This window comes from Puma concolor, chromosome E1, assembly GCF_028749965.1.
Source record: "Puma concolor isolate L17-30 chromosome E1, mPumCon1.1.hap2, whole genome shotgun sequence".
Lineage (NCBI taxonomy): Eukaryota > Metazoa > Chordata > Mammalia > Carnivora > Felidae > Puma > Puma concolor.
Window position 1 is genome coordinate 1456400 of NC_141680.1, and position 25626 is coordinate 1482025.

The 25626-nt window shown below is 59.1% G+C and overlaps 2 protein-coding genes across 2 annotated transcripts in view; both read right to left on the reverse strand.

Annotated features, from left to right (window-relative positions):
• Window positions 1-25626, reverse strand: part of LOC147573958 (uncharacterized) — an 85770-nt gene that overhangs the window by 11358 nt on the left and 48786 nt on the right. The gene's annotated exons all lie outside the window — the stretch shown is intronic.
• RPAIN (RPA interacting protein) overlaps window positions 12226-25626 on the reverse strand; it is a 261437-nt gene continuing 248036 nt past the window's right edge. The window contains exon 8 of the mRNA XM_086685682.1: window positions 12226-12255. The gene's annotated coding sequence lies outside the window, so the exon portion shown is untranslated. The remainder of the gene's footprint in view (window positions 12256-25626) is intronic.

Genomic DNA, 25626 nt, shown 5'->3' on the forward strand with positions numbered 1-25626 from the left:
TGCGACCCAGATAAACCGAAAACAATTTCATACGATTTTATTTATTTATTTATTTTTTAATTTTTTTTAACATTTATTTATTTTTGAGACCGAGAGAGAGAGAGAGCATGAACAGGGGAGGGTCAGAGAAAGAGGGAGACACAGAATCTGAAACAGGCTCCAGGCTCCGAGCCGTCAGCACAGGGCCCGACGCGGGGCTCGAACCCACGGACCGCGAGATCGTGACCTGAGCCGAAGTCGGCCACTCAACCGACCGAGCCACCCAGGCGCCCCAGTTTCATACGATTTTAAACCGATGTGCAAGGGCCACGGAATTGCCCAATTCCACCCACACGCACCGAGAACACGCAACTTCTTTCCTTCCTCACGACGGATCTAACCTTCCTCGCTGCCCTGTGTCTCTCCTGCTAAGGGAAGGGAGGTGCAGGGGGAAACGGACAGACGTGAAACTCTCCAATCGATACCGTCTGGGTCCCTGACGGCTTGGTGCTCCCTGCTTTCCAGAACACTCTTCCATCCGAGATTTCCTCCGTCCGCCCCTGCTTCTGTCCGAGGAGCTGTCTGAGGGGTTGCATGACCGTTGGCTGAGCGAAGGGGGCGCTGGGGCTAACAGGGTCCTGTGGGTCGTCGCCCCCTGGTCTTTGGGGAGCCACGCTGACACCTCCCTGCAGTCCGGGGTCCCCCTGGATGCGCCCAGTGGGTCTGCACCCTGGACACATCACTCGCACGTCCTCTCCAGCTGCAGAACTTCCCACTCGATGCACGGCACAAGCAGACTGGGCACCGGGGACGCTGGGGGGCAGGCTCCTGGGCCGGGCTCACCCTCCGCCAGGGCGCCCCGTTCCCGTTCCGTGGCGGCCTGCCTCCCAGCCAGAGGCCAGGCTGCTCCTTCAGAACGGCAGCCCCTGGAGCACCTGGGTGGCTCAGTCGGTTAAGCGTCCGACTTCAGCTCAAGTCATGATCTCGCAGTTCGTGGGTTCGAGCCCCGCGCCGGGCTCTGGGCTGACGGCTTGGAGCCTGGAGCCCGCTTCGGGTTCTGTGTACTCCCCCTTGTCTGACTCCTCCCCACCCCCCCCCCCCCCGCTCATGCTCTGTCTCTCTCTCGCTCTCAAAAATAAATATACATAAAAAATTTTTAAAAAACCTGCAGCCCCTGACTGTGCCCAGGGAAGCATGGATTTCTCCACGTGCCTTGGCAACAACGTTACCATTGTTTTCAGCTCCCCCCAAAAGGGACACCTGCCCACGTGTTTTTATATGAGCAACGAGGCTTTGAGTCATGATTTCTAAACAGGCGGAGCACCGTCCGCAAAGCCCCTGCCAGCGGGTACCGCGAGCTTCCTTCCCACGCACCTGTCGCCAGCGCCCCCGCCCCCAAGGCCTGCAGAGCACTCCGTCCGTCTGTCCGTCCCTCCTTACGCCTTCATCAGCAGGTTTCTGCAACTGGAAATTAGCTTTACTTCTCAAGCCCAAACAGCGTAAAGCCCGAGCCTCTCAGAAAAGACGAGGAGGAGGCTGCTGCTGTCCCCCAGACGCTCTTGGACAAGCCTCAAAACTCAGCCCCCCAAGATCGCCCTCCTTTCCGCCCCACGCGTGACACTATCAGAGGGGCGATCCTCCTCCCGTCCTCAGAAGCCGTCACGCTGAGCCATGAGGACACAGGGTGAGGATCGCTCCGGAGGACCCGGGCCCCGTTCCCTCCCACCTCGGAGTCTAGGGTGCCCTCGCCCCGGGTCAACAAAGGCAGTGCTGTTTGCTCAGGGGCGGGAGCAGCCTGGGAAGTTAATCCAGCAGCTGGGACCTTAAAAGTATCATTTTCTCTCGTATCGGATGCTCTTTCAGCCGAAAGTAATCCATCTCTCCTCGAAGTGACAGGTGGCCAGAGCAGTCTCTTTCAGCAAGCCCACACAGGGCACAAGGAGCCCCCCGCACAGAAGGAAGGAATCAGTCAAATGCAACAGTTGGGACCTAATTCCTTAGCAGCCAGACGGGAATCAGAAAGGGAGGCTCAGGATTTTTGAACACTCTCTTTCACGGCTTCCGGAAAACGTTATCGCCGGTCACGTCTATTGCTTTCGCTTGCGGGTGACAGAAAGCCCAGAATAAACTCGTGAAGACGAAAGACAGAAAAGTCACCGCCACAGAACTGAAGAACGTGAGCTTCAGGCATGGGCTGATCCAGGGGTCAAACGACATCACCACGGACAGGGACCTCTCTCGCTGTCTGGGTTCCGCCCCCTCTGTCTTGACGCCTTTCTTGCTTGGCTTCTTCCCTCGTGGCTGCAACATGAGCGCCCGAAGCTTCCGGGCCTGTGTCTAGGTTTGAGTCCAGTGGGCGGGGGGACGGGGGGCATCTCTGTCCTACATCACAGCAGAGCTGTGATGGCTTCTCCAACCGGACTCGCTTCGTCGGGAGACGGCCGCGAGCCAACCTTCCACTCCTGGAGAAGGCAGCACGGCGGCTGGCTCAAGCCCGGGCCGTACGCCCCCACCCGGTGTGTGGAAGGGACCAACAGAGGGACGGTTCACAAATGCACCCACAGCTGTTGCCCGGGACCCAGGAAGCAGCAGGTGCAGGAGAGGAAACAGCCTCCGTCCTTTCTGAGCCGCGCTGTTTAATGAGCTCGGGCTGGGTGCACGGCTGTCCACGTGCCACATCGCCTTTACCCTGTCACCACCACCGCCCTATCGTACAGATCCCCAAACTGAGCGCGGGCACAGCCCCAAATCCTGGCCCACGCCGCACAGCTCGCGTGTGGCGAAGGCGGGATCCGAAGCCGGGGCTCCAAGCCCGGGTCTCTCGGGGCTCCTGGAGACCCACCGCGGAAACCCTCAGACGCCCCCCGTGGGACCCGCCACAGGGTCCGCCGTGCCCACCGCGTACTCCAGCCATCACCGTTATGCGGCAATGCATTTTTGACTTTCGGTTAATGAGTTTCGTCTGGGTTTCCCGTCACTCGAAATGGAACGTGACCTATCGGATTCGGCAGTGGCTGCACCGAATCACCGGGAACGGAGCCCCCCCCCCCGCCCCCCCTGCAAAGAGCGAGCAGTCTTTCCTGGTATCGCCACCCCTCCAGCTCTGGACACTTCAGCAGGGTCAAACTCATCTTAAGAAGTAAGCATTTATTTTCCAAGGAAACCAGGCCCACCCCATCCCCGGGGCCTTCCCGCCGGTCACAGCACAGACTTTCCCCTCGCCTTCCTTCCTGTGCGGAGCCAGGAAGCTTCTTATCTTATCTGAACCAGACGTGGCCCCTGCAGGAGCCGTTTTCGGACAGAAGTTTTCGAGGAACCCCCGACCTGGGGCCCCCGCGTATCCAGGAGCTTCAAAGCACACCCAGGTGGCCGCGGGGAGCCAGGGAGATCAATACGGGAACAAAGAGATAAACTTGCAGGTGAGTTGGGGGGGACAGGGGGGACAGGTGACAGCCAGCATGGTTGACAAAGCCAAGCAGAGACACTGGAATTCAACGGTTCCCGCTGTGGCTGAACGAGCAGGAGAACCCGCCCCCACACGGCCAAGCTTCTGGACGCTCGGCCGCCAAGGTCACAGGGGACCCAGGCTCTCAGCACAGAGCCCGACGCGGGGCTGGAACTCACGGACCAGGAGATCATGATTTGGGCTGACTGAGCCACCCAAGTGCCGTCATTGCTGCCTCTTTAATACAGATGCCCGGAGCCCCCATTCATCTCTGGCAACATAGTTTAAACACCTTGCAACTGGGACCCATCGGAGGAAATACATTGTATCCACATCTGGAGGGGCGGAAACAGCACATAACTACCGCTGCCTGGAAGGTTTTGTTTTGTGTTAACTCTGGGAGCTCACGCAGGTGGGAAAACGCTTGTTTGGGATATTAATTTGTAAACGCTCTTTTCTGTTTCTTGCCCTTTCCATTTCAAGTCCATCACCCGGTTTTCTGCAGCTCCTTGCCTCGGGGATTTTTTGAAGGGATTTTTTTGAAGGGCAGAATGCAGACGTTGCCTGATGTCACAGGATATTCCAGACTTTGTTAGAAACCTTAACTGTTTGATGAGGTTAGGCTTGATGTCCCCAGGGGGACAGGAAGAAAGGGCCTCAGAGGGTGACAGGAGGTTAGAAGCCGATTTCTGCAGGGCTGGAAATAGGGGAAGAGTCATAGGTCTTGGAGCCGCACCCCATTTGCTGGCCATGTCCCGGGAAGGGGGCAGGACCCCAGGGTGGGGGCGGCTGCAGGGCATCTCTGCAGGCTGAACCCTACAGGCTCCCAGCTGAGGCAGAGAACAGAAGGCCTGTGGACCCCTTCCACCCTCAAAGCAGTCAAGGAGCTGGGGGTGAGGGTGAGGTGCCGTCAACAAGGAGGCCGCTTTCCCGCCATCTTGGTGGCGAGCACCTCTGGTGGGACTGAAGTCATTTTAGAACAGAACTAAAGGGCGCCCCTGGGTGGCTGGGTCCAGTGCAGTGGCCACGTCCAGTATTTTTAAAGTCTAGAATCTTCAGGGCGCCTGGGTGGTGCAGTCGGTTAAGCGTCCGACTTCAGCCAGGTCACGATCTCGCGGTCCGTGAGTTCGAGCCCCGCGTCGGGCTCTGGGCTGATGGCTCAGAGCCTGGAGCCTGTTTCCGATTCTGTGTCTCCCTCTCTCTCTGCCCCTCCCCCGTTCATGCTCTGTCTCTCTCTGTCCCAAAAATAAATAAACGTTGAAAAAAAAATTAAAAAAAAAAAGTCTAGAATCTTCCTCGCGTTCTGTCTTGGCCCTTCTGCCTCGTCCTCTGCCACCTGTGAGCCCTCCAGTGCAGGTAACTGCCACCCCTACGTCTTACGTATGGTAACGAGGAGAGAACGTTGTCCTAAGGGAAAACAAAGCAATTCAGGTAAAGGCCTCTGTTTCAGCCCTCACCACACGGCACAGCCCACACCGTACGTGTCTCCCTCGGCCACTAAAACCTACAGGCAGCACGGGTGGAAAGCGGGGCCACGTTATGAAAGAGGGTCCTTGGCGGGCACCCCTTCCTTGCCGGACACGGGACATCGGCACAGAACATCTTCCACGTCCTGTGAGACGCTGTGGCCTGGCACTGGTGGGTTTTGGAAGGCTCTCCTTGTTCCCAGACGGCATGAGGAGACACTTCTCCCACGTCTCCACGTGTTGTCTGAAGACAGTCGTGATCGCTGGGTGACCTCTCCCTGCGTGTCTGTAGAGTAACCGGTTCTGGAAGATACAGTCTCTCTCCGGGGCAGAGGGCAGATTCGATCGCTGTCCAGGGTAGTCACGAGACCTGCCCTCCATGGCAGAGGTCGGCAGGTGTGCTTGTCATGAAAGTTGGTCGTGAGTGTCCTAAGCTCGGATTCCTCGGCTGTGACACGAGCCCGCTGCACGTGCAGCACCCACCCAGGCCCCTCGCGTCTTCCCACGAGTGCCGCCTACTGGTTGTAACACAGTCTCTTGTCTCTGATCCGGGACTCTCGTGTCTTCTCCAGCATCCACGAAACTGTAGCAAACCAAACTGCCGGCTTGCAGACAAGGCAAAACCTCAGGCCTTCCAGGTTCTTGGCAACCGGATGCTTAATGTCAGCGGCCATTGCTGGGAAGCGAGGCTCAGCCGTGACCTGCAGGGCTGGGCCCGTTCTTGGCCTCTGCCCTGGGGTTCGCAGATCCCTCACCCAACACCTATTAAAGCAACTCTTTCAATACCGCTTCCCCTTGTGGGCTGCTGTCGGGAACACCTGACTCCGTGGCTAACTGAGCTGAAAATCCCCGGACCGCTCAGGCTGCATGGACCCCGGGCTCCCCGATCCGACAGACAGCAGCGTCCACCAAGTAGAGGCCGCTGTTTCTTACAAGAAGCCTAATTGTTCGCCAACGCTCCAAAACGTATAGATGTTTCCGATCGGGGCTTGTCCTATGCACCTGAGGGCAGCCTGATTTTCCAGACATTTCAAGCATCACGGGCTTTATCAGCCTTGAAGGCACTGGCCTGCAATCACATGGCCCGTAGACAGCAGAGGTGGGTCTGAACCGTCCGTGCTGGTGGTGAGTGATTTCCTCTCTTGGCCGCGCCCTCAGCATGCAGGACGTCTCGGTCTGTGCCAGGGGCGTGTTTTCTGTGCGTGGCTCCTGGGACCGAGCATGTCTGCACGCGCCCCTTGCCTCCAGGGGCATCATCAGCCACTTCTTCGTTAGCGGGGTACTAAGCATCTAGGGGTCACTAATGGTCCTGAGCGGTTTCACAGCAAATAAAGTACTAACCTCCTCCCAGTGGGAGCTCCCCCTGCCCTGAGGCCTCCACCCCTGCCCCCCCTCCCCGCACCGTGAGGCCGTGTCCATCCCACCGATTTCTCCCCCTTCCACGGGGACGCGCAGAAGAAACACCAGGTCTGTCTCTCACCTCTGCCTTTCGCCTTCCTGGCCCGAGGCAGCTGTGCACTGTGAGGGCGAATCCTCCTGCTGATAAATCTCTACGTGTGAAACCGGCCCCCACTTTGGGCTGAGCCGTGACCCTGGCCCCGGGGTGAAACTCAGCACTGTGCCCGGCTGGTGTGGATCTGGGGTGACGGTATTTTCCACCTTCTCACCGCGGCCCCCTAAGGTCAGCCGGCAGGCGGACGGGCAGAAGGGGCGCTGGGAGGCGCGAGGTGAGCCCCAGAGCCCGCAGGTCTCGCCTGCAGGCCGCCCTGGCCCCGCGGGCCCCGGGCCTCAGTGTCTCAGTGTCTGTGCCAGGGCCTGGACCCAGCAGCAGGGGAGCGAGTCCCAGGCGGCCCAGGCGTGGTCCCTGCCAGGCCTGGGTGGGGCGGGACCCTCCCAATCACATGAGGACAAAGCTAACAGAATGTTCTCAGAGCTTCTGACTGCCTCAACCCACTCAGGTCTTACCTGGGCAGACCCAGGGGGTTGACCTCGAGGCCCTGCCTGCCCCTTTGGGGTTCTTTTAAAAAAAGTTTTTTTAACGTTTATTTATTTTTGAGGGACAGAGAGAGAGAGAGCACAAGCAGGGGAGGGGCAGCAAGAGAGGGAGGGAGACACAGAATCCGAAGCAGGCTCCAGGCTCCGAGCTGTTGGCACAGAGCCCGACGTGGGGCTCGAACCCACAAACCGGGAGATCATGACCTGAGCCGAAGTCAGACGCTCAACCGACTGAGCCGCCCAGGCGCCCCTAAAAGTACCCATCTTAAAGTTTACGATTCCACGGCTTCTGCACACGTGCAGTGTTGCTCAAACGTCACCTCTACCTAAAAACAGTCCCATCATCACCTCAAGGCAGACCCTGGAGCCGGGAGCTGTCCTTCAGCACCTCCCAACCCTTGGCCGCAGGCAAACACTGGTCTATTTTCTGACTCTACGGATTTATTTACGTCTTCTGGATGCTTCACGTAAATGGGATCACGGAATACGGGCCACTGAACGTGACAAGTCCGAGGCCCATCCGGGCTGCAGCGCAGGACAAACGCTCGAACGCCGGGTTCTGAGCGCCCTGCTCGCAGGTGGGGACAGCCCGCGTGTCCATCGGTGGTGGGGACACGGACGGTGGTGTGCATGTGCCACGGGCAGGAGGCACTTCCCGGAGGCGGGGGTGTGGGAGGGGCGCTGCTTTCCAGAGCTGGGGGGAGCTCGTGTTGGGTGGGGACCGAGTTTCAGTTTGGGAAGATAGGAAAGTTCTGCAGGCGGCCGGTGGCGGCTGTGCTTAATGCCACAGAGCCGTGCGTTCGCTAAGGGTTACAACTGGCGAGTTCCGTGACGCATCCGCAACAATGAGCAGAGGGGAGCATCGGATACAGGCCTCCCGGTGAACCTTGGAAACATTATGTCTGCTTCCTCCCTTCCCCAGCTGGCGTTTGTTTCCTGTTTTGTGGTTACAAAAAGCAAGCTTTTAACACAACTTCCTTCAAAACAACTTCAGGAAATACTCGTAAGAGCATTTGATGTGTTCACCGTAGAAGCTGCTTGCAGAGCGACGTGCATACTGGAGTTCTTCAGATCCAGGCTGAACCAACCCTTGCAGAGCTTCTGTTCCGCGTGGGTTGAGTGCTTCTCCCCCGAGGATTCGCGCAGGGGCGGGGGCACCGTCCTCATTTACCAGGCGGGGCACATGAATCCGTAGAGCCTACAGAGTTCTGGTTCTGCGAGGTGACAGAGGTCCTGGAGACGGATGGGGGCTTGTCCTTAATGCCACTGAGCTGTGCCCGTAAAAATGGTTACGGTGGTCAATTCGGGTTGACCACCCGAATTGGTCGTTGTGCTACACCTATAAAAAAGGAGGGGACCTCGCGAAGCCTCAGGGGAAGAGTCCCGGTGGCCAGGCGGGAGTCCAGGTGCCGGGCTCTGGGCAGGCCCTTTCCGTTCACTCACCGGTTCTTTCCGCCTCTAAAAACAAACACACACCTTCTGCTTCTCCGATTCGGAGCGCGAGTCCGCGGACTCAGATGCCAAGAGCCGCTCTCACGGGGAAGCACGCTCCCGGCCACGCCAGATCCCGAGACCCAGCTCCTAATTCGGGGGGACACAGTGGTGCCGGGAGCTGTCCTCGGTGCTCCCCGCCTGCGGAGACAGTGACGGTTTATGACGCTGAGCTCCCCGGAAGGTCGGCCGGGTCAAAGAGGGACCTCGAGCATTTGTTTGGAGCTCGGTCCACCGCGGCTGGGCGGTTATGAGTTCTGAGCCACAGCAGAGGCAGACGCCCTGTGAGTTTGACACGGGCTGCTCTTTGAAGAGAAAGCCACGCGTGTTAATCGCAAGGAAGGAAGCAGAATGGCGGAGCGCCACGGTCCGCCGGGCAAATTTTCACCAAGCACGGCTGCGTGCCGGGTGTCGCCCTGGGCCCCAGAGGTGAGGCTGAGGCAAGCGGAACGAGTCCCTGGCTTTGAGGAGTTTGCCTGCTGGTGGGGACACGGCCGGGGCGGGGGGGGGGGGGGGTGGGCTGGGCCACAAAGCCAGGGACGGAGAGAACAGAAGAGTGTCAGGGATGCTGCTTTGGGAAGGGCAATCCGGAGGGCCTCCCGGAGGAGGGGATGTGTGAGCCAAAGGCTGGATGGCAGGGGAAGCAGCCAGCAGGCAGGGCCCGGGGCTGGGAACGCGGCCTCGGCGTCTTTCCAGGGCCGCCCCGGGGTTGTATGGGGGTCCTGGGGGCACAGGTTACACACGGAGCTTGGTGAGGCAACCAGCCAGACTTTGTCTCTCATCTGTTCTGCTCTCTCCACTTGCCCCCCCCCCGATTTTGGTTCCATTTAGGAATGAGCCTCAGCCCCCCTCCCAAAGCCCCACCGGCCCCTCCCGCCTGCTTCTCTCCAATCACCCGCCTACCCCTTGGGTGCACCCAGCTCGGACCTGCCCCAGGGCCTCTGGGAGGGCCGTTCCCCACCCAGGGCCCCTCTCTCCAGCTCCCTCAGCGTCCCCCCCGTCACCAGCTCTCAGCCCCGGTGTCTCCTCCTCAGGAAGGGCCTCCCTGACCTCCCGCTCAGTAGCCCCGCCCACCCAGATGTCAGCCCGGAGGCCGGAACTCTCCTGGGGTCTCTCCAGAGAACGTCCGTCTCCCCGGGAGAGCGTGGGCCCCACTGGAGAGAGGGCTCGTCCGGGACATCACTTCCGTCCACGTGTGCAAACCGCAGGACAGACCCAGGCACGTCCGCATGCCCGGGGCCGATCTGACGGGTTAGGGTTGGGGGAGGGAGAGGAAAGGAGGAAGAAAGGGGCAAATGAGAGAGACAGACTCAGCCCCTGTTCTCAAGGACCGAGTGGACGACGGAGGGACAGGTGTGCAGACATAAGGTCACGTGCGCTGAGGTGCCTGGCAGACGGGTGCTCATCAGGGCTGGTTTCGAAGGATGAATAGAAGTTCTCCAGGGAGACGAATAGAGATGTCGTTTTCGGGGAGAGACGACGGCATCTGGAAAAGCCAGGGGTTGGTTCCGACACGCCCCAGGCTCAGGGGCGATACAGCCGACGGGTTGTTGGTGCAGAACAGGAGACCGGGGGGGACGGACGGAGAGGTCAGCTGCCCGGAGCAGCTGGGCCAGGCCTGATACAGCAGGTGGCCCAGGGGCAGCATGAAGGACTGACCAGTGGGAGACCCTGGCCCCACGGCGGAGGGGGGGCGGGATTCACATTGAGTCAAGGCAAGAAGTGACGTGGTTGGAGGTGACGACGGACAGAAAAGGGCAGCCTGGGGATGTTTGGGGGCAAGGGGCCAGGGCGTGGTCGCACACGTGGGTGAGGAGGCGGGAAGTCTTGGAAAATCTGTGGCTCTTAGGGGCCAGCAGCCCCATCGGGGCTGGGACCCGGGGCAGGCGGGCCTGAGAGAAGGTGGAGCATGTCAGCTTGAGGGTCTGGGGCGCCTCTTGGGGACGGGCGTCCAGCAGGTATGAGGACACTCAGGGGCACACCGTTCGGGCTCCTGAAACACTGGCCCGGGGTGGGGAGGGGGGAGGCTCGGCTTTGCAGACGGACACAGCGCTCAGGGTCCTGGAGGCCCTCGTGAGGCCCCCTGTCCCGCCCTCCTCCTGTCCCCTCTGACAGGTAGGGATGCCTGGGGACCGAGGAGGTACGTGTCTCACAGTCCCGGCCAGTGGCTGCAAGCAGCCGTGTTCCCGGGGTGCCACAGCCTCAGTCCCACCCTTCCTGTCTCCACTCTGGGGACCCATGGTCTGTCCCCACATCCCACGTCCACTGTGCTCCCCGACAGCCCACATCCGCTTAAGTCCCTCCGCTCTCAACACTGGACTCCTGTGCCACCACCTCCGGGAAGCTCTCCACGATGCTCCGGGGTTTGCATCTCGGATCACACTCTGACCTTACGTCGCCTCCCCGGAGCCCCGGGGCCACGGCGAGCCCACCAGCACGGTGTGGGGACCGCCACAGCCACGGGCCCCGGGCACGGCACAGGACAGCCTTTACAGAGGAAGGCTTCCTACCGACCAACCAGCAGAGAGCGGGACCGGTGAGCCCCTCCAGCCCCTTCATAGAATTAACAGGTCTTATAAATCACATGACTTTTCATAGATCACATAAATTGTGTTTTTACGAAGCCTGGAAATCGCCTCTGAGGACACCACCAGCGGAGGCAGGCAGTGGCAGAGACACCTTGGTCACTGAAGGACGAGGGAACGGTCCCCGCCCCGCCCCGCGCCCGCACATCCTTTTCTGAGGGGAGAAGGGCGGAGGCATTTGCAAAGCGAGGGCGCGCGTGTGGAGGGGGACAGCTCGGTGGGGGCCCGGGCCCTGCCCAGGGGGAGGTGGTGCATTTCTTCGCAGGAAGTGCGACCGCAGAGAGCGAGGCACCTCCCTGCTGGGGAAGGGCTGGGGAAAGTGGGGGGGGGGGGCTAGAAAATCAGGTTCAGATGGGGAGGGGCTGGACTAGACCATCTTTCGAGTCTCTCGCTCTGCTCCCCGAGAGCTCCTGAGTCTGTAAAGTGCCCGCGGGAGGTGACCAAGGGCTCCCCGGCTCCTCGGCTATCCTTTCCACGTCGCCCGGCCGGGCAGTGCGCTCCAGGTAAAACGGGCCGGCGAAGGGACCGGTCTCTACGTGGGATCGGCCCGTGGAGTCTGCCACCCGCCAGGAAAACATGGCTGAGAGCAGTCATGGTTACTGCGTCCCCTCTTGAGAAGCCTCTGAAGGGACAGCATGCCATGCGCCTGGGGAGGTCAGAGTATATTCCCAGCGCAGAGCAGGGTGTCTTAAAACTCTCCCTCCTCCTCCTGCCACTCTCAGTACTCTTTTGTTTAATTTTTTTAATGTTTATTTATTTTTGAGAGAGACACAGAGAGAACGTGAGCAGGGGAGGGGCAGAGAGAGAGGGAGACACAGAATCCGAAGCAGGTTCCAGCCTCTGAGCTGTCGGCACAGAGCCCGACGTGGGGCTCGAACCCACGGACCGTGAGATCGTGACCTGAGCCGAAGCCGGACGCTTAACCGACTGAGCCCCCCAGGCGCCCCAGTGGCTCTCAGTATTTACACGTCTGCTGGCCACTCCTCAGACACCTCCTTTCCCTCTTCCCTCGCCAGTGCCGACCCAGATTCCCCTCCCCCACCACCTCCACCGCCTGTCTTCCCTTCTGTTCTCTCCTAGGAATGTCTTCCCCTCCCCTGGGCCAACCCGCCTTCGCTCCCGCAGCCGCAGCCTTCCTCCCGTCTCCGGGTCTCCGTGGAACCAAGACGAGGAAGGCAGAATGTACGCAGAGGAAAGTCAGGGTTCGATGTGATAAAGGATTTTGTCAGAGGTCAGAGCTATGTAAGGAGAGGTGGTATGGCCACTTTGCGGAGTTCTGTGAGTGGGGGGGTGTCGGGAAGAGGATGGGGGGACTCCTAGACCCTGCACAGACCCTCACAGGGCAGAGGAACCCACAGCCCTCCGACTCCTTTCCCACCCCCAAGCTCCGGGCCAGGAAAGAGTGGACAGGGAGCCAGCATCCAGGGTCCCAGCGGCCGTGCCCAGGAATGAGTGCTGAACCAGTTCCCAGCCACACTCTGCCTGGAAGCCGCTGTGATGAGGTCTTCCAGTCAATTCCCTGCAGAGTAGTAATCAATTACCGGTAACCGATTCCCTACATGAGAGTAATAATTTTAAAAATGCAAGTCACTTGCTTAAAGTCCATCAGTGGGTCCTCTTCTTCCCCGTGGTGGCAAATCCCAAACCTCTCAGCTCTGCCTGGACCGATGCGGCCTTGGCCCCACTGCCCTCCCTCTGTCATTGACCCTCGGTCCCTGGGCTCCAGCCCCCGGGGGACAGAATTAACATTCGCCAAACCTCAAGACCTCCCCTGTGTTATGCACATCCGACACTGGGTTCTCCCACCTGGGAGGATCTCCTTCCCTTTCTAGGCAGGGTAGGGTGGGCAGGAAGATGGGGGAAACCATGGCAGGGGCAGACGCCTTGGGGAAGTCAAGGACATCAGCACAGGACGGCCGACGATTGTGGTGCAGGCGCTTCCAGCACCCCAGACGTTGCTCTCAGAACCTTGGACAGATCAGGGCACCTGCCGGTCTCAGACCCTGAGCGCATGCACCACACCCCCCTTACCTCCGTCTCTTCTGCTGACGTGCACGTGTGACCGGGATGGATGGCTCTGTATTCTTCTCTCTCCTCACATCTGCTATACCCTTTTGCCATCTTCCCGCTTAGCAGAGTCTCCACAATTTTCTCCCCTCCACTGAGAAAATATTCACTCTGTTTCCATTCATTCAAAACTGTTTGCCGAGTGCCTGTGATGTTTTCTGGTGTGCGGGATCACTCCTGACTCCTCTCTGACTCGCAGCATCAGGTGTAGCGCTAGGTGAGAGCTTGACAGAAGTGTGTTGGGTGCATGGAGATGCATGGTGGGTAGATGAATAGTGGCACTGATGAAGAGATGGGTGGATGGATGGATGTCTGGTGCAGGATAAACAGGGAGATGGGGGGGCGGATGGGTGGGCGTCTCTCTGTGAATTTGGTAACACTGATTGAGAAACCAGTCTTCAATGCCCAGGAGACCCCAGCTAAGCCTTTCCAAGCTCTGGCAGCCTTTTCCTCTGCTCCAGGAATAAATGGGATTTTCCCTACCTATCACCGAGCTCCCACAGCAGCCATTTGTTCTAAGCGTCCCGGGCAGCCCTGTGGCGGTGTAATTAGTCCTCGTTAGCAGCCACCGCGACCGGACTGTAATTTCCAGGCCATTGGAGGATAATTGCACACAAACAGCCCGGAGGGGCTTTGCACCTGTAACGGCAAGAGCAGCGTCTTCCCCTCTCTGCGCGGCTCCGAATGCCAACAAGCAGGTGAGCTCCTGACGCCGGATTAGCACGGGGCGATTTTCATTACTGAATGGCTCCAGTGCCGTCCAAATGAGGACAGCAATTAGGCCGACCGGGGAAGACAAAGCCTCCTTTGATGAGCATAAGGGACACAGGCGGCATCCTCTGGCCCGAGGCCGAGTGTGAAATCGCAGCCCGGGGCTCCTCTGTGGTGCGCCAGCCATGCCCTGGGCCCCTCGGCCTGACCTGGACGCCCGTCACCGCCCCCGGGGCCTCAGCACCCACGGGGAAGAAACAACACACATTCCCGTGGAATTAGGAGAGTCGCGGATCTGAACGCCTCACTGAGATTAGCAGTTATGGCGTGGATTCCTTCCAAGAAAGACGTCAGTCACTGAAGACGATGCAGACAGCTGACGACCGGTGCTGGCAAGTCCACACCCCTTAGCACGGCGGTCCCTCCTGTCCAGGGTGACAGGCGCCCCAGCCCTCCCTGTGCGGGTGGGACGTAGTCCAGAGCAGAGGTGAGGAAAGGCTTCCCCAAGGTCAAGGCAGCCAGACTGGAGGCAGAGCTGGGACCGAGTCCCGCCCGGTCTCCTGTCCTCGGGGCAACATACTACGTCCGGGGGCCTGGGGTTGATGGGCTGTCCTTCCCCCCCGGAGGACCCTCCCGTCACTCAAGGAGGAGAAACCTGGGAAATCCGGAGGCACCCCGCGAAAATACAGAAGGCGGCGAGGCCTTGACCCTCGAGGCCCAGGGAAGACTGTGAGGAGAGGCTCTGGGGCAGGAAACGGTCTGCTGGGGGCAGTGGGCACGCACACGGGCCTGGACCAGACGATCTGGACTTTGGGGACAAGCGAACATAACCCCCCCAAGCCTCGACTTCCCCACCCGTGCACTGAGGAGGAAAGCAGCTGCCTTAAGAAATGACTGGCACGATGCTAGGGACAGGGCTGACGAGGTGCCCGAAGGAGCCAGCGCTAAGTGGGCTCTCGGCGGCGCCCAGCGGAAGGGAGGGCTCATGTCAGCTGGCTGCACTACCCGCCCGGGGCACTGCCCCCTGGCCCGCCACGTGATGAGCCCCCCTGCCCCCACCCGGTGCCTGCTGCCTCCCAGTCGGGTCGTTTCTTGCGATTTATCTTCAAGTTCACGTATCTGTTCTTCCTTCACCTCTAATCTGCTACTAAGCCCATTCGGTGAATTCTTTCTTTCAACTTCTATCATTTTCAGTTCGAGAATTTCCATTTGGTTCTTTTCAGTCCCTGTTTCCCTGCAGACATTCTCTATGTTGACTCGTGACGACTTTGGTCTTTCGAGCATATTTATATAGCTGCTTTAAAGACTGTGCTTTTAAAATCCGGGCTTGGGGGCGCCTGGGGGGTGCTCAGTCTGTTAAGCGTCCGACTTCGGCTCAGGCCATGATCTCGCGGTTTGTGGGTTCGAGCCCCACGTCGGGCTCTGTGCCGACAGCTCGGAGCCTGGAGCCTGCTTCAGATTCTGTGTCTCCCTCTCTCTCTGCCCCACCTCTGCTCACCCTCTGTCTCTCTCTCTCAAAAATCAACAAACATAAAAAAAATTTTTTTAAATCCCATAGCCAGTCCATCCAACGTTAATCGGATGTTTTTCTGGATTCCGAGTCACACTTTCCTGTTCCTTTACGAGAGAACGTCCTGGTCTGCAGGCAGCTTCTGGTCTCTGAGCTCCTCCCCTGCACACGGGTGTCTCCATTTCACTTCCGGCCTATAGAAATCGTTTTGGTTCTCAGGATGACGGGTCCCATAAAAGCAAGACAGAATTCTGTTTGCCACACGGTCTTCACGTGCGTGTGTGCACACACGTGCGTTCAGAGAGAGCAGCGAGGGGGCTCCCGCGTGAGCTCGCTCTGCCGTCAAGACCAGAAGGCAGGTGGGCTTTTTCAGAAATGAGCTGCTGTCCTGTAGGCGTTCACGCTCAAGGGGAGAGTCCAGACGTATCCGCTGGGAATGGTGTAGAGCGAATTGCTACACATTTGGGGGGGAGGGCGGGGCAGAGGAGCCTGAGGAATTGTTCAAACGTATGGCTTAGCAAATGCATAGGTGCCCAGCTCAGAGCTGGCACCCGTGGGTGCTTGCACAGCAGGGAATCACACACCCCGTCATTATCGTAGCCAACTCAGCCCGTCACCGGCCGGCCATCGTGGTGTCTCCTCCGACTGATGTTGACCTACGAGCAGCAAAGAGCCTCGGTCCCAGCGCCCGGGGCCTGGAGTTTGCTGCCACCATTCAAGAATAGAAAAGAAAACGTTTCTCAGCTGAAAAGCACATTTGCTGGTTATGACAATGATTCAGAGCATTTTATTTTTTTTTACATTTCTGTATTGATTCCCAGCCTGCTTGCTTTATCGTACAATCACGGGCCTCAGGATGGAGAATATATTACTGCACACACGTACAGGAACCTCGTCCCAGGGAGCTGCCTGAACACCCAGTGGCACACCCGGGGCCCCGGGTTCAAACAAAGGCGGCAGGTGACCCGAAAGCAAGCAGGTTGTCCTCTGAGGCAGGTGCACGGCCGTTCAGGAAGCCCAAGCGGCCCTCACGCGAGGTCTGGTTTCTCGTCAAGCACAGTGGGGCTGGCTGGGCTGGGCTCAGCAGGGCCCTGCCCCCAGGAGGAGCGGCCGGGCCTCCGATGTGGCTCGGGGCCTGGGGGTTATCGTCACCACCACCACCTAATGGCGCCCGCGTCCCTCACGAGCCAGGGGTCCTAACTGTCTTCTTGGTGAGGCCCCGCACGCCACCCCCCAGCACAACTCACTGAGTAATGGCTCCGTAAGCGGCCATCTGATTAGCCTGATCCCAAGAGGGGCGATGCCCGGACGGGCTGCGTGTGCGGGGCGCAAACACGGGGATCCCCATCCATCTCTGTCACCCGAGCCGCCCACACTCATCTGTCAGCCCTGACAGGAGCTGCTCGTCGTTGGAAAGGGAGTACCAGCGGACCTCCTTGTTCTGCACGCGGAAAACCCACCGGCCTCCCTCGTCCCACAGCGAGGAGGCCGGTCCAGCGGGAAGGGGCGCGAGCTTCAGAAAGGCTGCGGCCGAGACCCTGGAGACGGGGAGGCCGTGTGGAGGGAGGAGATGGCAGTGAGGAGTCCCCGAGGCCCGCAGACGCTGACCAACGCTGCGGAAGGACGCAGTCACATCCACCTGGTGGCCCACGTCCCCTCCCCCGGCCGAGGGAGCCCGAGGGAGGGGAGCCAGGAGGAGGGAAGACCATGCACCCTGTCCGTTCTGCAGGGAAGAGGACAGCACAGCAGACCCCGGGCCAGCACCTCCCGCCCCCCTGCCCCCCTAACACCCAAGAGCGCAGGGCGGGGGCCGGTCGTGCGTTCGAGGACGCCGGGCACCCTGCCCCTTGGGGCACCCAAGTGCCGCTCCGACCGACCCCTGCCCCCTTCGCACTCCCCCTGCTGCAAGCCGCCCGTCCTTCCGTCCTTCCAGCCAGGCCGGCCCCACTCGGCCCCAATGTCTCTCACGGGGAATCCCTTCCAGGAAGGGGCTTCCTGGCCTCCCAGGCTGAGCAGAGGCGAGTGCGAGAGGGTCACCCTCGACTGCACCAGGCATCCTGCCTTCAGGCAGAAGGAGAAGCGTCTCCTCGATGGCGGGTTTGCTGCTCTGGCCAGGATACCCTGTCAGGTCTGGCTTGATCCAGGAGTGGGGGCGGGGGAGGGAAAATGAAAACAACCTCAAAACACTAGGAACGCACGACGCTTAGGGTGGTGAGCGTTTCCTAATGTGCTGAGTTGGATCAACCATACTTCAATTAAAAATGAAATGTTATTTTATTTTTTAATGTTTGTTTGTTTTTGAAAAAGACAGACAGAGCACGACCAGGGGAGGGGCAGAGAGAGAGGGAGACACAGAATCCCAAGCAGGCTCCAGGCTCTGAGCTGTCAGCACAGAGCCGGACGCAGGGCTGGAACTCACGGAACTGTGAGATCATAACCTGAGCTGAAGTCGGACGCTTAACCGACTAAGCCACCCAGATGCCCCAGAAATCAAATTTTAAAAACCCATGAGGAATATACATCAGGATGCAGAAAACATCTAGGTCTGTTTTCCTTGACCGTAAAACAGGGATAATAATACTCGCCTTGTGCACCTGCTCTCAGCGTCGGGCACAGCAGTGGCCCGATGGGACAGACAGAGCCACACGGGCCTAGAAACAGATTTGGTTCTGGGAGGACGCCTTTCTACTGGACCAGGGTCTGGAGGCTGGGGCCACGTGCTGTCACGTCGCCGTGCATTCGTTCAGCTCAGAGACCCCAGGAGACCCACTAAATCTTCACGCAGGCCTCTGAGCTACAGAGAATGTCCCCCGGAAGCAGACAGGCCATACCCCGACCCGCATGGAGCCCCCACCTGGCCTCAGGCCTAGACCCAAACTTCTCCCCTCGCAGACTGAGCTCAGACCCTGCTCCCAGCCCTGACCTTACGCTGGCATCTGACCTTGGTCACAGGAGCCCTGATCCCGGCTGTGGACAGAATTCTGTGACTTCCTATCAGCCTCCTGAAATCCACTCTGGTCCCAAGGGTCCGTGAAGGCCATTTCTTCTGGTGGGGATCGGGGCGGGTGGCGGGGGTTAGATACAGACATTTTAAAAACTGGGACGTCCTTGTCCCGCCTCCCACGTGCCGAATGAAGTGCCAGTAGCAACCCCCCTCCCCTCTCCCTCCCGTCTGCTTTCCCAGAAACAGAGACTTCATAACTATTTATGTGCTCAGTGACAGAGGGGACCCATCGGCTCGCCTGTGGCCCCGACATCAGGGCCTCCTGGAGTCGCGGGAGGCTCCTGACCGAGGAGGACCCCGAGGGTCCCTTCACGGAGTTCGTTCATCGATTCCCTTGAGGTCGTGCCCTCCCTATGGACGCCACTCCCTGACAGCGAGGCCCGGCTTCTCTTGCGGGCAGCCTCCTGTGCGTCGGGTCCTCCGCGGGGCGTCCTGACGGACCCAGAGTAAATTCATGCTCAAATACTCTGAGTGTTTCTGTAATTCCCGCAGCATTTTCCGACGAGCTACTGTGAGCCTCCAGCAGAACCGTGGGTCTGGGGTATTTCTGTCGGAATCTGTCATTCGCTGAATCCCCCTACCGCGCTCCAGGCGGCTCACTGGGAATAAGGACAGTCGGCCTCTTCCCCTCCGGTGTCCCCGTCTCGAGTCCTGACTCATTGGCATGCTCAGTGAGAACGATGCTACCCACGCACGAGGTCACCCTTGAGCTCAACTTTTTAAATTACGCTTAAGAAAATATCGGGCCGGATTCGAGTGTTTTCAGCGGCAAGTCGTAGAAAGCCCGTTCGAGTTGCCTTGAACCATGAAGAGAATTTATCAGCGTGGGTGAAAATACCCCAGTGAGAGTAGGAGCTTCAGGTGCAGTGTGCCCAGGGCACCGTTACCCGTGATGCCGAGCCCCACCCTGCCCTGCACGCTGGCCCGTGGGCTGGCTGGCCTTCTTCTTAGGAAACTTGTACACCTGAGGTTTGCACACCCTGTAACCCAGAAGAGAAAGCTTTTCTTTCTCCAAACGTTGAGGAGATAAAAAGTTGCTTTGGGGGTGTTTACTCTGATCAGAGCATCTTAGGACTAAACTCATAGTTGACGCAATCGTTATGGCCGAGAACATCACTTGCCGTGTTATTGCCGGTTCTCAACCATTCCCTTGAGGCGGACGTGGGCGTGGGGCCCCTCGGAGCAGGTGAAGGTCAGCACCACTCCAGCCCCCGACTGTCTGCCATGGGGACAACCATCCACCCCCACTATGCAAGGTTAGTCCATTAACTTTGACTTAGGGCTGCATATAGAATTCAGTCAGAACTCCTCACGGGCACCTGAGGGGCTTAGTGGGTTAAGCATCCGACTTCGTCTCAGGTCGTGATCTCACGGTCCGTGGGCTCGAGCCCGCGTCGGGCTCTGGGCTGATGGCTCAGAGCCTGTAGCCTGCTTCGGATTCTGTGTCTCCGTCTCTGCCCCTCCCCTACTTGGTCTCTCTCTCTCTCTCTCTCTCTCTCTCTCAAGAATCCTGAGTGGAGATTGGTCTAAAGTTTTCTATTTTTGTGCTAATTTTGTCAAATTTTGGTATCCACGCTACGTTAGTTTTATAAAAAGAATTGGGAAGCCACCCTTCTCTCTCCAGGCTCTGGAAGGGTTTAAATAGCATCAGGTTCGTCTGTTCCTCGAACATTGGAAGGAGTTTACCTTTGAGACCATCTGGATTTGGCGCTTTCCTGGAGTTTGCTTTTCTTTTCTTTCTTTTTTTTTTTTTTTTTTATAGCTTTTCTCAACTCCTTCCATTGTTTTCAGTCTGTTCAGATCTCCCAGCTCTTATGGAATCAGTTTTCAGCACATACAGTTCCTGGAACACATCTTATTTGACGGATCTTTTCCAATGTATGTCCACTGGCTGTTTTTGCAAAATCTTTTTTTTTTATTATTACTTCCTTTGGCTCTGTGGTGCTTTCTCTTTGTTTCTCCCGATGGTTCATCAATTTCGCTGCGTGTGCCCCACGCCAACAGCATCCGGACCTCGTGCGTAACTGCAACTCAGTCGGTCTTTCTGCACGTTTCGAAGGGGATGCTCCACTCATTTGTTTTCGTCCTTTCTAGTGTAACTTGCTCCCAGATTGCAAGACTGGCTTGAGGAGACGAGACGTTTTACTTACCAGATCACCAGCGCAAGGCGCCAGGAGCCGGTGGGGTGGACGGTCACAGGCTGCATCGGGTGGGCAGACGGGGCGCGGAACGCATGCCGAAAGGGCATTTACTGGGGGCAGACCGGACTCCTAGGGGGCGGCGTGGACCCCAACCTTCCACCCAAGCAGGTGGGTGAGCAGAGGGGAGTCTGAGGCTCTCTGAACCTGGGACACGGAGACCTGGTGCCTGACCCTCCCTGAGGGCAGACGGGTGCACCTAGAGAGTCACGGCATTCCCGTCAGACGAGGGAGGCTCGGGAGGCAGGGAGGCCGGACGGAAAGCAGGGCCCCCGCCCAAGAAACGAGAGTTGTAGCTCAGGAAATGCTCGCGGGCGGAGTTCACTTAACGGTGTTCCAGGAACGAAGCAGGTGAAGCACCTGCAGACAGGACGAGGCCAGAGCCTTTGGTGTGAAGAAAAAGAAAGGATAGGGGGCACCCGGGGGGCTCAGCCGGTAAGCGTCCGACTCTTGGTTTTGGCTCAGGTCATGATCTCACGGTTCGTGGGTTGAAGCCCCGCGTGGGGCTCTGTGCTGACAACACGGAGCCTGCGTGGGGTTCTCTCTCTCGCTCTCACTCTCTCTCTCTCAAAATAAATAAACTTAAAACAAAACAACGAAAAAGAGGAAGTCAGCAACCATGCTTGAATTCCCAGGAATTCCCTCCACATATCCAAGGCCACCTGCTACGTTCAGATTCTCTTCTGTCGCTTGCCTGACCTGTTGTCTCTCAGACCACTTTTAGATATTTATTTACTGTATCCCTTCTTGGGTAGAAACCTGGGATCGTCTTTAAACACGTTCACAAAACCTTTGAAACCCCTTCCTTCAGGAGGTGAGGCCTACCCCTCCCCACACACCCCCACCCGTGAGCAGGGGCCGGACTCAGTCACTGTTTCTAATGAGAGAAGAAACCAGACGTGAGGGTGTCTGTATCCGAGACCGTGAGTTATAACCTTGTTCTCTCTCTTGGATCAAGCGGTCTGGGGGGAGCCAGCGCCCTGTCGTGAGGACCCCCGAGCAGCCCCGTAGAGGTCCACGGGGCAAGGGACTGAAGCTACCAACAGCCAGCACGGAACCGAGGCCCCCTGTCCACGGCCACGTGAGCGAGCCTTCCTGGAAGCCAATCCTCCCGCCTTCAGACCCGAACGTCCTAAGAGGCCCTGAGACGGAACCCGCCGGCCCAGCCGCTCCCGCGTACCTGACCCACAAGAACCGTGAGGCATAAATACTTGTTGCTCCGAGCCGCTAGGGTTCGGGGGGCAATTTGTTATTCAGCCGCCAACAGCTAATGCAGAGGTTCCGCCGCACGTCTGGCTGCACTTTGTCGAACCGGTTACGAGCACGTTAAAATGGCGAGGCCTTGCCGCTTACAGGCGTCGCTTCGGGGTGCCTGGGTAGTGGGGTGGCCCAAACCACGGCGAGTCCCGAAATGGTGGAAAGGGGAGGTGTTGTTTCTGTGGGCTCCTTCAATACGTTAAAAGAGAACAGTGGTTCCTTCCCCGAGAAGGGGGATGTGCTGCCCAGCGGGATGCGGAGGAGACGGGAGAACGGGGTGACCGTGTGGATGGTGGGTTGGTCCCTGCCTCACCGAGACCCCAAGTCGACCGGGGTGCCCGAGGGCACACGAGGGTCTCCACCTGTGCCCCCCGCCCCAGCTCCGCCCCGGTCGCCCTCGGCTGTGGTAGCAAGAGGGCCGCGTAGACGTTCGTAGATGAGCGACCACGGGGGCCTTCCAGCAGGACTTTATTTACAAACACAGGCGGCAAATCGAATCTGGCCCGTGGGTCTTCATCTGTCCGCCCTGAACGATGACAAAATTGCGCACGCTGCCCCCCGCCCTCCGCTCGGCCCTCATCGCTCGTGGTGGCGACGGTCGGCTTACTTTCAGGTATTCTGGTGGTTCACTTTGTACCAACCGTGAAAGACACCGTCAAGGGAGCGAGAAGACAAGCCGCGGACCGGGAGAAAACACGTTCGCAAAAGACACATCCGAGAAAGGCCTGTCGCCCCAACTACACGAAGACCTCCTAAGCCTCGACGGTAAGGAAGCGAACAGCCAGACTTAAGAGTGAGCCAGAGCCCTGAACAGACACATCACCCGAGAGGAGGCACACAGGAGGCGGGCGGCTGGGCACAGGGAAAGACGCCCCGCGCGGCACGTCGTCAGGGAGGCGCACGTGAACGCGGAGGGCCGTGGGGGCATCTGCGAGGACGGCCGACGTTCAGACACAGACGGGCAGCAGGAGCTCGCTGTTGCCGGGAGCACAGGATCCCAGCTATCGCGCTCCCGGTAACCACCCGAGAGGGGCGAAAACTTCCGTCCGCACAAAACCCCACACACGGACCTTTCCAGCAGCCGTGTCCAGAGCCGCCGACACTCGGAAACACCCAAGCCGTCCTGCAGCAGGTGCGTGGGTAAACAAGCCGTGGCCCATCCAGAGAATGGAATGTTCTTTGGCGCTAAAGAGAAATGAGCTATCAAGCCAAGAAAAGACGCGGAAGGACCTTAAATGCAGATCGCTGAGTGAGAGAAGCCAGTCTGAAAAGGCTCCGTGCTGCATGATACCAACCAGATGACATTCTGGAAAAAGCACAGCTATGGAGGCAGGAAAAGGCCCGCGGCTGCCAGGGACTGGGGGGCGGGAAGGATGAACAGTTAGAGGAGCACAGAGATTTCTGAGGCGGTGAAATGACTCTCCCTCACAGCAGAATGGCGGGCTCAGGGCCTGACGCATTTGTCCAAGAGCACAGACCACCACGAGGAAGCCCCAGTGTAGACAGAGGACTCTGGGTGACGACGTGGCCGTGCGGGCCTCCATGGTACAAACACATCACCCGGGGGGACGTTGGTAGGGGGGAGGCTGTGGGGGGGGGGAGCAGGAAGTAGATGGGAAATCTCTGTACCAACCCCTCCCTTCTGCTGTGGCCCTAAAACTGCCCTAAAAAATAATTAAGTCTCAGGGGCGCCGGGGCGGCTCAGTCGGTTGAGCGTCCGACTGTCCGACTTCGACTCAGGTCATGATCTCACGGTTCACGAGTTCGAGCCCTGTGTCAGGCTCAGTGCCGACGGTGAGGAACCTGCTTGGGATTCTCTCTCCCTCTCCCTCTGCCCCTGCCCCGCTTGTGCGCTCTCTCTCTCTCTCTCTCTCTCTGAAAATAAATAAATAAACTTAAAAAATTTTTAATCTTGTAAAAGTACATTAAAAATGTTGAAAATGCATACAGATCATGAAACGTCGTTTCTTGGGGCCCACCCTCTGCCTGGGCGCTTCCCAGGCGCCTCTGAAGCCGCGTGCCCTCCGCGTGTGCCAGAAAGCATTTAACGGCCAGTTCTCTGCGCGGGAGGAACTTTTGTATGAAGTTCGCCCGTTTCTGTGGTTATAAATACTCCCACCGAGGCCGATTGCAAGCGACCGATATGATGTCAGGCAGCTGGCAAGGCTTCTGGAAGTTTAATAATTGGCTCTCACGGGCCTATTTGAGCTGACTCCAGCGTGTCCCTGGCCGCGGTGGGCAAGTGCGAGCCCAGCCCCACCCCCGTCTCCCGCTGTAAGTGATTCGGCTCTTCTGCCGGGATGCCTGAGGAGCCTTCTCTTTGAAATTCAGCGGCTCGTTCGGGGCAGTTTGCCCGCTTTATGTGAGCCCGTGTCAGTGCCCCTGCTGGAGGCCTGCCCTGGGATGCCCGCGTCGGTGCCCCTGCTGGATGGGGCACGGGAAGGAAGCCTGCAGCAGGTCTGGGCTTTGCCCTCCTGGATTTGCCCCACCCCCTCGTCCTGGCCTCGTAGCTTCCACGCGGAGTCCTGGTGGAGGTGTCTCGTCCAGAGCACCCGACACGAGCCGTGCTTACCTGGGTTCAGTCGTGTCTCCCTGGCCGCAATCTTGGGCATCGCTAACATGGCCAACCCGGGCCGAAGAGAAGAGCTGGGCCAAAGACGGTGTGAAATGCTTGCATAGATGCACAGAACGGGGGGGCTTTGCCAAGACGCGTCTCTGGGACTCGCCTCGTCTCCACTCCCTCCAAAGCTCCCGCTTCATTTGCCTCTCTTCGGTCCTCTGCTTGGCCAGAGCCGCCCGTGCCGCTGCAGAGGACGAGTCACTGGGTCCGGGGGCTCCTTTTCTCCTTCCTCCTAGCGGGGAGCAGCCAAGGCGGGCAGGGGTCTCAGGCTGGAAAGGGATAGCAGAGGGGGCTTGCGGGGACGGTCCAGTTCCGTGCCTTGAGTGCGGTGCTAACACAGAGAGCTGCCCGTGAGCATAGCACGCCTGCACACACACGTGCACACGCGGCCGGTGAGCCCGGACAAGCCGTGCCGACATCCGCTGATCCCGGACCGACATCATGCAAGACGCCAACGCTGGGGACCAGGGGTGAAGGCTGCACGGGCCCTGCCGGTATCTGTCTGCAACTTCCTGCACGTGTATCCTTATTTCCAGACGAGACATTTTTTTGAAATGCAAGGAACTGACACAAACAAGGGAAGATCAACTTTGACAGAATCAGCGCGAGGTAACGGCTACGGCGGCGGACGGACGGACGGCCCCTGCCCGGGCCCGCGAGCCTCACGGCGCAGGTGCGGGAACACGGGCTTCCCGGAGGCGGGAGTCCCTCGGCCCATGGTGGAGCCCGTCCGACACGCCGTGCGGCCTCTCTGGCCAGTCCCAGGGCTCTGCAGGTTGGAGGCTCGGCCCGTCCCTATCGCTGCGGGCTCAGAGCTGAGCTTGGGGGGGGGGACCTGAGAGGCCCCGTCCTCCTATAGACACACAGCTGCAGAGTGAGCTGGAGGCCACACGGGCTCCTAAGAGATTTCAGTCCCGGGCTTTGCAGCAGAAGCACCTGTCCTGCGTCCCCCAAAACCTGTCAGGAGGGCTTTGTCGCGGGAGCTCCCAGGGCCTGGCCTCAGTGCGTGCGCAGTCACTTCAGGGTCCTGCTGACGAGGCCCGAGGGCGCTGGAGCTGAGCAGGAAGGCAGGCGCAGTCTGGGGACCGGTGTGTGTGTCACAGGGGAGGCGGGACCCAGAGCCGAAGGAGCCAGGACCCGCGAGGGCTCTGTCAGGCGCGGGGCCTTCCGCAACGTGCCTGGTCCCCAGCGTCGCGTGGGGGCCGTGTCTTTCATCACGAGGCCAAGAGACGCTCACGAGCTCCGCCTCTAGCCGCGGGCTGGGTTATGCCACGGTAACGCAGGCGTGGACGGGACGG